The sequence below is a fragment of the Myotis brandtii genome, unplaced genomic scaffold (genome assembly GCF_000412655.1).
Source record: "Myotis brandtii unplaced genomic scaffold, ASM41265v1 scaffold931, whole genome shotgun sequence".
NCBI lineage: Eukaryota > Metazoa > Chordata > Mammalia > Chiroptera > Vespertilionidae > Myotis > Myotis brandtii.
The window spans coordinates 2,710,882-2,723,791 of NW_005371843.1; the positions used below are offsets into that span (position 1 = coordinate 2,710,882).

The following is a 12,910-nucleotide window of genomic DNA, read 5'->3' on the forward strand; positions in this document are numbered from 1 at the left end:
TTTTCTTTCTTTCTCTTCTTTTCTTTTCTTTTCTTTTCTTTTCTTTTCTTTTCTTTTTCTTATCTTTTCATCCTCACCCAAGGATATGTTTATTAATGAGAGAGAGAAAAAGAGAAAGAGAAAGAGAGAGAGTGAAGTTGTGGAGTGAAACATAAATATACGAAAATTTTAATAACCATATGGAAGTTAAGAACTGTAATGGGGTTGGGTCTCACCATTCTCCAGAACCAACTAATTTTTATTAAACTGAACCTTACATTACACATCTCTCCACATCATCTCCTGAGAGTTAAAATTGAAAACCCCCCATTTTATTTATTTGGGTGGAGATAGGTAATTCTTTCTTCTGGGCCAGTTCCACAGCAGCATGCAGTTCCAGGTACTTTTATATTATCCTGAACCACTGGCAGAGGACTCTGGTCAGTTCTAATGAACTTCAGGAAAGTCCCAGGGCCTGGTGGATTTCCTCCGGATAATTCATTGGCAACTAAGGAGGGAAATTGACAGATGTCCACGCATTACTACAACGAAATCACTCTAACTTGGCTTCTCCTTGAATGACCAAAAATGTCCACATATAACCTTAGTGCTGGTCATTCATGCTGGTTGGCATTCCCAAAACACCGGCCATGCTGACATTTCACATAGTCCACCAACAGTTTCCCCTTGAGTACAGATGTGGGAATTGGGGAATGGGTTATCTGGCTTTTTTTGTCATTCATTTTCTAACTTATTTTTATAGCCTATATTTTACATGGTACTGTCTTCAGAATCAAAAGCCTATTTTGAAGGATAAAAATACAAATAAGCATTAAGCCTTTCTTATATTTAAAAAAAAATTCTTGCTCTAAAATTATACTTTTATTCAAGGTAAGGTTGATGCCTTTGAATGACTAGGGGGAAAGTATTGGGAATAAAATAGAGGAAAAGAAAGCGTGGTGAATAATAGTGTAAGAATTTAGTCTTGATACATAGGGAGGTGCCACAGAGAAAGTCCTCTATGGGCTGGAAGGAGAAGAGAAGTCTTCTCAGATGAGGAAGGACTTGAGTTATCTCTTTTCTGATAGTCAGATTTTGGATATAAAGTCATAAGAAGGGGTGTTAGGGGTATTTTCTGTGTGAGCAAAGTTCCAGAGGCAAACTGTGTTCAGGAAGAGGAAATTGACCAGCCCAATTCTAATATGACAAAAGACCCAGGAAAGTTCTTTCCAAAGAGGCCTGATAGACTTCTGATCTGAAGTCCAAAGACATGAATGTGAACCTTAGTCTGCCACTTGCTAGCTATAAGATCTCAGGAGAGTCATTGAGTCATCAGCCCAGCATCAGTGTCTTCAGAAATAATATATAATATATTCTGTCCTACCCATCCCACAGAATCAAATGAGCTCTGGTAAGAAATGACTGTGACTTCTTAAGCTCACTAGAATTGGAAGACATCAGTTCGCTGTGGAATTACCATATTGTTTAAGGTGTTGAAACAGTAGAACTCTTGAGATATTTGCATCTGGGGAATGAAATAAATGAATTTTCTTTCTCAATGGCAACAATGAAATGTATAGAGAAGTTTAATTTCAGGTATTTTTTGCCCTATATTCATTTTTCATTTGGAATCCCAAATTCTATGTCATGCCACCCATGGCCCACTCATGGCCCTTCCTGACCCAGCCCTGTTGACAGCTCCTGTGGTGTTTGTTATTATTTTTGTACACATTTTAACGTCTAGCCATCACGAGCTACTATAGGTTCACAGAAAACTACATATGAGTGTGCCTCTCTATTGTAAACTTTGCTTCAAATGCAGTTCCTTTTTGTATCAAGTTAAATAGTAAATCTTGAAGAGTCAGATTAAGTGTTACTGCTACTGTAAAGCTTTATCTATGAGTTAGATAGTTAAGCCCCTTCCTCATATCTAACTATACTATTTTTACTTCAGTAACAGTAATGGAAATAAGATCTGCTATTTATAAAATGCCTATTATGTATTAGGCAATGTGCAAGATTCTTTATAAAAGCTCTCAATTATCCTCACAACAATCTCCTGAGGCATTGCTTATATTACTTTCATAGTTATTTTCATATGTGTTCACATTTTAATTTCAGCAATTATAGCATTTTTTAGCCATGTGTACATTTAATATAGTTTTTTTCTCCCCCTTACCACCTTATTAGATAGAGTATATAGAACCAATGATACTTTAATATGAGTGTACCAAGGTCTTATCTTTATTTCCCAGACTTGGAGACTAAGATACTCAGAGGACACAGAGATGAACAAAACTAAAATTCTTCCATGTGAAATAAGCCAGTATTTTCAAACAATGAGAATAACTACTTAGTAGAAAAGCAGTGTGAAATGGTTCTGGAAAAACATGGGCTTGGGAGTGTAATGTTTCAGTTTCAAGTTTTAAAAATATATGACTTGGGCAAGTTACTTAACCACTGTGTTTAAGTCACATGTATTTCTTTTAAGTAATGAATCTCATTGTTTTGAAAATCCTGGCTTATTTTTCTCTGACCCCCATGAAATTGTGAATTTGTCAAGTGGAAGAATTAGGCTTGTTCATCTCTGTTCCCTCCGTGCTAGCCCATGGACCCAGGTGAGGCGCTGGACACTGTATCTGTTGAGTGAAAGATGTGATTGCTTCTGTCACTGCCAATGTCACATTGTTCTGGTAAAAGCCTGAACATAGCAGGAAATATTCCTTAGCACTCATTCCCCGCAGGAGAGATAAGTAGCCAAAAACTGGTTGTTGAGTGTTTAACTGCTTAGACAGAGGAAAAGGTGGAGGAAAGAATTTTCTTAAGGACAAAACTACTTATCGTCTCATTTTGAGTGTTCCAGGAACAGAAAAGGCAGGAAATGGTAGATGACAGAACCTTCTCATACCCTGCCCACCTTCTCATGGGGCTGGGAGATCGCAGATCCTTTCTGGAACACCACCATATGAAAAACAGCTGCAGTTTAAATGTGGAAAAAGCAAAGTTCAGTCTCGTTGGGAAGTAGTTTTGATTAACTGCAGAAAGAAACACCCAGCCTAACTACTATTATTAAAACCTGCAGCAGGGAATAGAGAGGGCGGAATATAATTACACTTAAGCTGTAGTTCTCAGCCTATTGCTGACTTTTAGTTATCACAATTCTTAGCTCTATTTGAACTTTACAGTGAAACTTAATGAATCAGAGAAGCAGGAAAAAAAAATAAGCAAGGCTCAATGAACTAAGATTTAGTTATTTTTATTAAAGAACAACAAGACGTTCAAGGGAAGTAGCATTTGCTTTGAATTATCCACAAGTTGGAAAAAAACTCTTATCAGAATAATGAGATGTTAGTTCATTACACAAGGCTCATGAAGCTATTTGTAGCTTTTTTTCCCAATATAGGCTTTATTTTTTTTTTCATAACTCACTTTAAATAGAATTCAAACACCAGAAGTCTGTCAGCAAAATCAGGGACTTCCTGTTTTGTCTTTAAAATAAGATGCAACTCCTTTAAATAAAGTTGTTAATGTCTTCACCATCCTTGTCTACACGCTGAAGCCCAAACTGCAAAGGCTGGAGGACACATGCCAACTCAAATCACTTCCTGAAAAAATTAGGCAGCATCGGCAAAAGTGACTTGGAAGAGCCTACAAATAATTGTACATCTGTTATACATTTTTTCTTTTCTAAAATTACAAATGAGGATGTGGTGTGCCATCCGTGTCAACTTCGGGAACACGTGGATCATCTCGCTTTGCTGATAGGCCAACAGGACTGAGGCTGCACACTATTGCATGTCGCATGATTCTTGGCACACGGTGTATTGACACAAAATTGGTTCTCTAGCCCAGAGCTTCCCCAGAGTGTGCCAGTCATATATGTGTCGTAGGTATTGATGTCCTTGGTCTTTGGGGAAGAAGGTAGGATGTTGGGTAGCCCAGTTAGTGGCATCAAGCATCAAGCATCTTCCTCCAGAGCAGCGGTTCTCAACCTGTGGGTCGCAACCCCTTTGGTGGTCGAACGACCCTTTCACAGGGGTCGCCTAAGACCATCCTGCATATCAGATATTTACATGACGATTCATAACAGTAGCAACATTACAGTTATGAAGTAGCAACGAAAATAATTTTATGGTTGGGTCACAACACGAGGAACTAGAGAAGCAAGGCAGAGAGGGAGAAGTTGAGCAAGGTGGAAATTGCTAGTGAAGTCCCAGACTCAGCCTGATTCTGCAGGAAGCTCTAAAGCTTAAAGCTTTTGTCCCACTTGAAGTAAGGAAGCTGAGCTCCCGCCTGCCCCCCACCGCTGCAGTAGACACTGGCTGCAGGCTGCCATGGAGGGACAGAGCTGCCAAGCACAACTGGTTCTCACTAATCCTCTGAATAAAGTTGCAGAGTGTGAGCCCTAAGAAGCAAAGTAGGAGGATAGGTGCAGAACCATAAAAGAGACCTAAGTGTTTTCAGGTAGACAACCACAGTCTCTACTGTACCTTCAGATTGCAGTCTGGAGTAGGGGGTAGGGGGCTGAAGTTGTTTCCAGTGGCAGCAAAAAAAGATGATGAGCCATATGTGGTCTTCAGTATGCAACTTGGACAAACCTGGATTTCTGACTATGGAAATTGGGAGATAAATGTGTGTTGCTTTAAATAGTTAAGTTTGGGGTACTTTTCTATCTTTTTCTTTTTTAGAATGTCTTTTTATTAATTTCAGAGAGGAAGGGAGAGGGAGAGAGTGATAGAAACATCAATGATGAGAGAGAACCATTGATCAACTGTCTTCTGCATGCCCCACACTGGGGATCGGGCCCGCAACCCAGGCATGTGTCCTGATCAGGAATCAAACCATGACCTCTCGTTTCATAGGTCGATGTTCAACCACTGAGCCATATTGGCTGGGAAGTTTGGGGTGATTTGTTGCATAGCAATAGATAATCAATTGTAGAGTGTTATATTAAGCAGTTGCCCAGCCAACCCACTAAGGACCCATAATGAGAATGACAGGGGTTGTTGCTATAACCCCTGATACCTTTTTTTTAAATTCTTGCAGCAGAATCTAGCCTATCTTGCAAGGGGCTAATATACTTCATTTATTTATTTGCTTATTTAGTGGTCATCAGTCTTCCACACTGACTGTAAGTACTATCAGGTGGAGGATTATGTCTGTTTTGCTCCATGTGCAATAACTTGTGCCCAGCGTGGTACATGACATATAGCAGATTTTCAATAAATGTTTGTTGATGAAATTAATCTAATAAGAGACAGAGGGATAAAAATAACTATTATTTTAATCTAATATGAGCACATTACCTGTTTCTGCCAGTTTTAAACCAACTCACACACTACCCCAAACTTCCCCAAATATATTAAATAGATTTCAGTTATATAGAGTCTTAGAAGTCCCTCCAAGTACATGTATACATTTGCATTGGGAGAAAGACCTTCAGCATAAGGAAGACTGGAGCTCAACATTGTGTTTGCTCAGGCTACACAGCAAATACATTGACAAAGGAAGTGGACTGGATTATTCTTTAAAAATAACTAATGTAAAACAGCTTTTAAGATTTATGAATGAGAAGATGAAAGGAAATAAAGTGAAAGCTGAAGAGACTATTTTGAAGTGGATGATTGACAAAAGGAAATCTATTGGAAACAGAAGGCCTTGCACTATACAAACCCAAAATGGAATTCATTAAAAAACAACAACCCTAAATGTCAAAATAAAAGATGGCCCAATGCAACAGGTGCGCCATTTGGAAGCAGGGAGTTATGAGGTTGGATGGGGCTCTGGTGGGAGTTCTGGGCAGCTCCTGTGTGTGCTCCCGACATTCCTGTCTTCTGGAAGATGGGCTGAGCTGGGATGAAGTTGGCTAGGCTAAACTACTATGGGGTAGATGAGTTGTTCCTTTGGTCATGTGACCTACCTTATTAGCAACATTGTTATGAGAATTAACAGTAACAGCAATTGCATGGGGAGGTAATTTAATAGAAGGTGAAAGTACTGAAATGTCAATGTGGAAATTAGAAGCAAATGGCATCCAGGGTAGAACCACAGGCACCTGTCAAAGCATCACAGTAGTTAAAGATAGGCAATTAATTTCAATCCATTTTTGAAAGTAAGACAGACAAGCCTTTGTGCTTACTTCTGGTGCACATCCACTTATCATTCTCCTAATGTTTATTAAGTGTGTTTATGTGTGATGCATGAGCTAGGAACCAGGCATTCAGAGATGATAAAGGATGTCTCCTGTCCTTTGTGAACTCACAAATGAATGGGTAGACATCTAAACAAATAATTACAAGGTGAGGAATGTATACATCACTGGAGAAGCACCGACAAAAAGCAGGCTTCAGTGGCACTCAGGGAAGGCTTCATATGTGAGTCATTTATTTGAGGTTCATATTTGGGAGAAGCAGGAGAGAAAAAAGGTATTTTGAAGTGGTGTGTGTATGTGTGCGTGTGTGTGTGTATTCAGGGCTTTATAGTTGTCTTTATTTTGTAAGCTTGATATTTATCTTCAGAAACTTCCAGGAGTTAGCAGAAGGTAGAATAGGTTGGATAGGGTCATATTACATAAATGTGATTTCAGATCCATTTGTCAGAAAACTGTAACCTTGCTAATCACATCACTTACTTCTTTAGCGGATGGTTCTATGGCAGTAGCTGCCTTGCTCATTAAAATATAAACTCTCTGAGAGGGACAGGACCTTGAAACACATTTAAGTAATTCCTCTCCCCCAGGAAGTAAATTGGTCAAATTTCTTCTTGAGAATAGGTCTAGATAGAAATATGGGAAAGAGCATGAAAACCCTGGGTGCTCATTCATAGGAGAAGAAGATTGGGATGCATGTATCATCGAGTGTGGGGAAAAGTACAAAACTTTATAACCAATTCCATTACATCGTGGGTGGTCATAATGGTGAAACTTTTTCCTCAAAGATAGATTATAGACTAAGCTAGCCTTTGCCTAGAATTCCCTTTGCCATGTTTCCTGATTTGTTTCAGTGTAGTTGTCTGAGATCTGTGGTCAGCTTCAGTTCATTGGCTCCTACCATATTTCAAGGACAGAGACTTTCCATGCCCTCAGTCTTTTTCCCAGTGGGGAGACTAGCCAATGTGGAGTAAACATATGGGCTCAATGCTTAAGGATGCTTTGCTTCCCATTAAGTTCACAGATGTTGCCAGATGAGCCCTTCCTTGCAACACACCTTGACCAGAGAGAATCTTACAAAGTCCTGGAAAATGGCTGTAACATATTTGCTCATCAGAAGTGTATAGAAATTGGAAAGTTTGATCAAAAACATTTGTGTGTCCTGGTCTTGTTAAAACAGCCATCACATGTTCTAGGAGGCTGACATAGACAAATAGTCTATGAACCAGGAAACTGGACTTTTTATTTTGACGTGTATGTGTATGTTTTGCCAGAATCATATTTTTAAAAAGAAATTCTATTATCTGGCAACCAAGGTCATACTCAGGATTACCTTTGTCCAAATACTTATGTTGGTTCTTGAAGGTAAAGTTATAGGAAAGCCCTGCTAATTTTAATACCTCTTCTAATGTTTTACCAGCTAGCTGAATGCTAGAGTCACAGTGATTTTGAATTGATCCCTCACTCTATTTATATGACCTTGGGTAAGGTGCTTTTTTACAATCACAGTTTCTTCATCTGTAAAACATAAATGTTATTAGTTTATCCTGAATAATATTGTGTGAGGAAATAATGTAAGGACATAAAATACTTAGAATTTCTCATGCATAATAAAACTCCTACATGTTTTCTATTATTATTGTTAACATAAAGAGATCATAAGCAATCTTATTTGGTTGTTATTTAAGTACTACAAGGTAAGCAGAATTGTTATTGTCATTTAAAAATTTAATGAAGAAAAAGAAATAGAAGCTAAGGGGCTTGCCAAGTATTGTAACCAAAACACAGTTTTGGCTGCTTGCCACAATGAAAGCCAAACTCTTGAGACAGTTGCTAAAGGAAAGTGGTTTATTTAAGCACCAGCTACCTAAGAAGATGGGGATTCTTGTCCCAAAACCCATCTCAACATCTTAGTGCAGGCAGACGTTTTTATAAGGAGGAAGAGGGAAAGCAGAACAAAGAGATCAAGGGGAGAGGGCTGAAAAGTTCTTTATGTGCAGACCAGCACAGTCCATTCTGATAAGGATGTTGAAACTAGTCAAGTGATGGTCTGATGTGCATCAACCTGTTTTTCACCATCCTGGTTTTATTTAATCCTGGTTTTACAGTTGAAGGTCAGCAAGTCTCCCAAGGCTGGGATGACTGAAGATAGGAGTCTGTATCATTTGAAATTAGTTTCTAGAATTATTATACAAACATGTTGTAATTCTACAAGTTATCTATTAGTCAGAGTCAGCATTTATAGAAACAATGTCAAAAGAATGGTGGGGTGGGTTATAATTCACTGCTGTTACAGTATTGCATCCCAAATTAGTGGCAGAACTAAAACTCAAACTTCTTTCTTTGAACTCCAGATCATTTCACTATACCTGTGCTCCAACTTGACCATGAATTCCACAGCTTCCATCTAGGGGTAAATTTCAAAACATTTATCAAAAGGTAAAAGGTCTAGGATATGGATTTTCATAAGCAGATATGGAAGTATTTCATAATTTTACTACTGCATATAGTAGTTAAAAGTTAAAAGATCAGTGAGGCCCTGGCTGGTGTTTCTCAGTAGTTAGAACACTGGCCCATACACTGAAGGGTTGCGGGTTCAATTCCAAGTCAAGGGTATATGCCTGGGTTGCAAGTTCAATACCCAGCCCCAGTCAGGGCACATGCCGGAGGCAACCAATAGGTGTGTCTCTCTCACATTGATATTTCTCTCTCTCTCTCTCTCTCTCTCTCTCTCTCTCTCTCTCTCTTCTCTCTCTCCCCCCCTTCCCTTCTACTCTCTCTAAAAACCAATGGAAAAAAATATCTTTAGGTGTGGATTAACATCAACAACAACAAATATCAGTTTGGCTATCAAATATCAGTCCCATTTCTGATGAAGAACTTAAGGAATTTATCATAGTTGCAGAAAGTCAAAATCTCTGAGTCTCTGGCCCTGCCTAGCAAAGGGTTCATCTCAAGAAAGTAACCTTTAGTTCCAGGATATTATTTGAAAGTGGAAAATAAGACTAAACCAGAAGATTCTTTTTTATTAAGCTTATTCCATAGTATAATATTCATACCCAATGCTATTATCCTGTGGGGGCCCTAAGGCGCCAACCTACAAGTAGGTATCCATCATTTTCAACATCACAATGCAAAATATATTTGTGGAGGGTGATTAACATTTAAACTTCTCTGATTAATGTGTTTGGGTAGTGGCTGCTTTCACTATTTCCAGTTTTATAGTAAATTTTACAATATTTAGCCAGTAGCTCATGTGAGGTGGCTAATGAGCAGCTATGTTTTTCATATAATCAAAATTGGGCTCTGCTACTGATGGAGATAGTAGGCAGGGATTTTGGACAAAGGCATAAAGAGAGAAAGAGATAAGGGTATCCATGTTGTTGTTAAAAATAGTTCAAATTTAATCACATATTCTGCCATTTATCACTGACAATCACTTTTCTTTCCTGTATGAATACACTGCAAGCAAAGTTCCATTGGCTCAGACACCCATTATTTCTTCCTTTCTATGATATTGTGATTTATAATAAGAAATATACATTGTTCATCCCCATTCCTTGCAGAGATCCTAAACCCTTAGAACTTCCTAAATGATAAAAGTGATAAAGGTGTCTTGATATACATAAACCCCCTTTAACCACACCTGAGTTTATATTGATGAGGTAACTTTGGGAAGCATCTAAGGATGAGGATTTGGTTGCCAGAGAAAATAACCATGTGATTAGTGGGTTGGGATTTTCAGTCTCACCTCCATAACCTCCAGGTTGGAGAAAGGGGCTAGAGGTTGAAGCAATCATCAATGGCCGGTAATTTAATCAATCCTGACTGTATAATGACGAATTCCTGAAAAAAAGATGGATATTTGGAGAGCTTTTAGGCAAGTGAACATGTGGTGATGGGGGCATGTCATCTCAGAGAGAGCAAGGAAGCTCTGAGTCCCTTCCCACATGCCTTCCCCTCTTCATCAGGAAGTTCATCTGTATCTTTAATAATACTCTTTATAATAAACTGGTAAATATAAGTGAATGTTTCTCTGAGTTCTGTGAGCCATCTAGCAAATTAATCAAACCAGAGGAGAGAGCCACGCAAACCTCCAATATATAGCCAATTTGTTAGAAGCACAGAGGACTACCTGGACTTACTATTGGTGTCTGATGTGGGTAGTCTTGTGGGACTGAATCTTTAATCTTTAATCTTGTGGGATCTGTATAGTGTCAGAATTGAGTCAATTGCTTGATGGTGTTGGAGAAAACACATATATAAGAGTTTCACATAGGAGTTTTTGAGGTTAAGAGTAGAGGAATATAGGCAAAGAGGAAATAGAGTTCTAGCCATAACAACATTCAATAATTTGTGGGATAAATTTGTGGATCAGATCTAAAGAAACTTCTCTCAAAACTTTGATAATAAACACTTCACAAATCTTAATATTCCAATAACCATTGAAATATCCTAAATTCAAATGATTTTGAATATCTCTGTTTAGTACATGTGGCAGATTATACTCTTGTTCTGTATATTGGCTGTACCTCCCTGGGAAAAAGATGGTGTGTCTTAAAAGAGGAAGTGTCGGGAGTTGCAAAAGAAATAAAGAGGCAAATTATGAAAGTCCTTGAGTTTCATATTAGACTATTTGTCATGATGGGTAGCCATATTTAAATTGTGTGTGTATGAAAAATAAAAAGATCAGATTTTTATTTTAGAAAGAGCACTGTTGTTGCCATGTGGTGCACGGACTGGATAGAGGCAAGAAGAAAGAGGGGATGTTGGTGACATTTGCAGATGACATAAAGTTGGGTGGAGTAGTTACAGTAATAGATGACAGAAGCATAATTCATAATGATTTCACCAGATCTGGAGATTGAATCCAACCAATAGGATGATATTCAACAGGAAAAAATGATTAAATTCAGCATTTGTGTATTTCACACACACACAAAGTCAGTTGAGAAAGTGCAAGAAAAATTCCCTAAAACTTGTGGTGGTGGATGTGGTCATGATTTAGGTGACCACACGTTAAATCCACGCCAACAATATACTAAAGAGCGGAGCCTTTGGCTCAATGGATAGAAACAAAATGCCTGGCCCATGGGAAATAACTCTGTCTCCTATCTGACAACCACAAACTTCTCTTGACCTTTTCCCATCCACTCCTCCACCACTTTATCGAACAAAAAATCTATTAGTCTCTGATGGTATAAAGACCAGTGCATGTAATGGAAGTTTTTGCATAAAGACTTTTTATGTATTGAACCTCTACACACGCTTTTCTAAAAGCATTCTAATTATATGCTTGCTGGTGTTTGCCTCCACTGGACAAAGAACAGAGAAGCCCTTGAAGAAATAGTTTCCATTCCTTCTTGTGTTCCCAGTCCCTAGCACAGGCCTGACACAGTCCAGGCATGTAATACCAATGAAGAAATGAATGAATGAATGACCAAAAAGAGTTAGAGTGTTAATGTGAAAAGAGCTGAAGGGACACATGCAGATAGGCATTCCATAGACAGGTATGGAGAACAGTTGTAACATGACTTAAAAAGAAAATAGACAGCCCTGTATTGTCTTCTCTAAGAAGTAAATGGTCCATTAGCAACACTTGAGTTCTTTCTACAACCCTAAAGCATATGTGCACACCCAGCAGCAGTCCCTCCTGAGCTCCCTTGTAGCCCCAGCTGCCTTTCCCAGGAGCCTCCCTCCTCTGTGATCTTTGAGGGATTTGTGTCCCTCCCTAGGGATTGCTCCCTAGGAGAAGTCACTGGAGCGATGACTGGGGAGTCCATTCTTCTGGCGTAATCACAGCTGGGCATCAGATGTCAGAGCCCCAGGATGGATAAACATGCGTTCTCTGTTCAGGTTAGAAAGCTGTGAGTACCCTGTCTGGCAGCCAGAATAAACCAAGAAGACATGGTGAAAGCTCTGGTTAAGGGACGAGCCCTAGGCTGCCTCCTGAGAGCCAGTGCCACTTTCAGTGCCACTGAAAGCCTTTCTCTGCACAGTTTCATGGGGAGGACAGAGAGGTGTGGAGTGGTCTGCTTTCCAGAGAGGGGCAGCCCTTTCTAGATTTTACCATCTTGCCTGAAGAGTGCTTTCTTACCAGTTCATCTAATTATCCTATGCTTACTTGATAACAAAATGAAAGCATGGAAGCTAAATACATATTATGTGACACTTTAAAAGCCGTGAAAGCAAAATCATAACCTAGCAAGGGTTATGCTCCCAGTGGCCATACAGGGACTTTCTCTCTGTACCAAGGACTGTTAGGAAATTCTTTAATTTTTTAAAATATGTTTTTATTGATTTCAGAGAGAGGAAGGGAGAGCAAGGTAGAAATATCTTTTGGCTGCCTCATGCACACCCACCACTAGGGATCAAGCCCACAAACGAGGCATGTGCCCTGACTAGAATTGAACCAGTGACCTCCTGGTGCAGGGGGCAGCACTCAACCAACTGAGCCACACTGGCTGGGAAATTATTTAATGTTTAAAGTGATACCCTTTGTTTCATTGAGTGTTTTGACAGTGGAACATCCCTTACTATTTATGCACAGAGGAATAAGAGTGAGGCAGTTCTTGGCTCTCAGAATAAGCCAAGGCCATAGTCATGATTGTATTAGGTAGATGGATTTACTTTCTTCTCTGAGAGGGTCTAGAAGTGTCTAGATTAGAACTACATTCTGAAAGAATGAATAGGACCAGTGACAAAATAGGTTATTTATCCTTTGAAATTAAAGAAGTCAACTGGTGAATTTGTTTTTCTTTTTCTTTTTCCACTTGTCCTTAA

The 12,910-nt window shown here is 39.0% G+C and overlaps 1 long non-coding RNA gene across 1 annotated transcript; it reads right to left on the reverse strand.

The window, feature by feature from the left end:
• Nucleotides 1–180: 180 nt before the first annotated feature.
• On the reverse strand, nucleotides 181–4,588 carry LOC106724697. The gene is made up of 4 exons (XR_001360537.1): nucleotides 4,470–4,588; nucleotides 3,409–3,584; nucleotides 2,897–3,055; nucleotides 181–487 (listed from the first exon to the last, which is right to left on the reverse strand). It is a non-coding gene; the product is annotated as an uncharacterized LOC106724697 (long non-coding RNA).
• Between the last annotated feature and the right edge of the window lie 8,322 nt (nucleotides 4,589–12,910).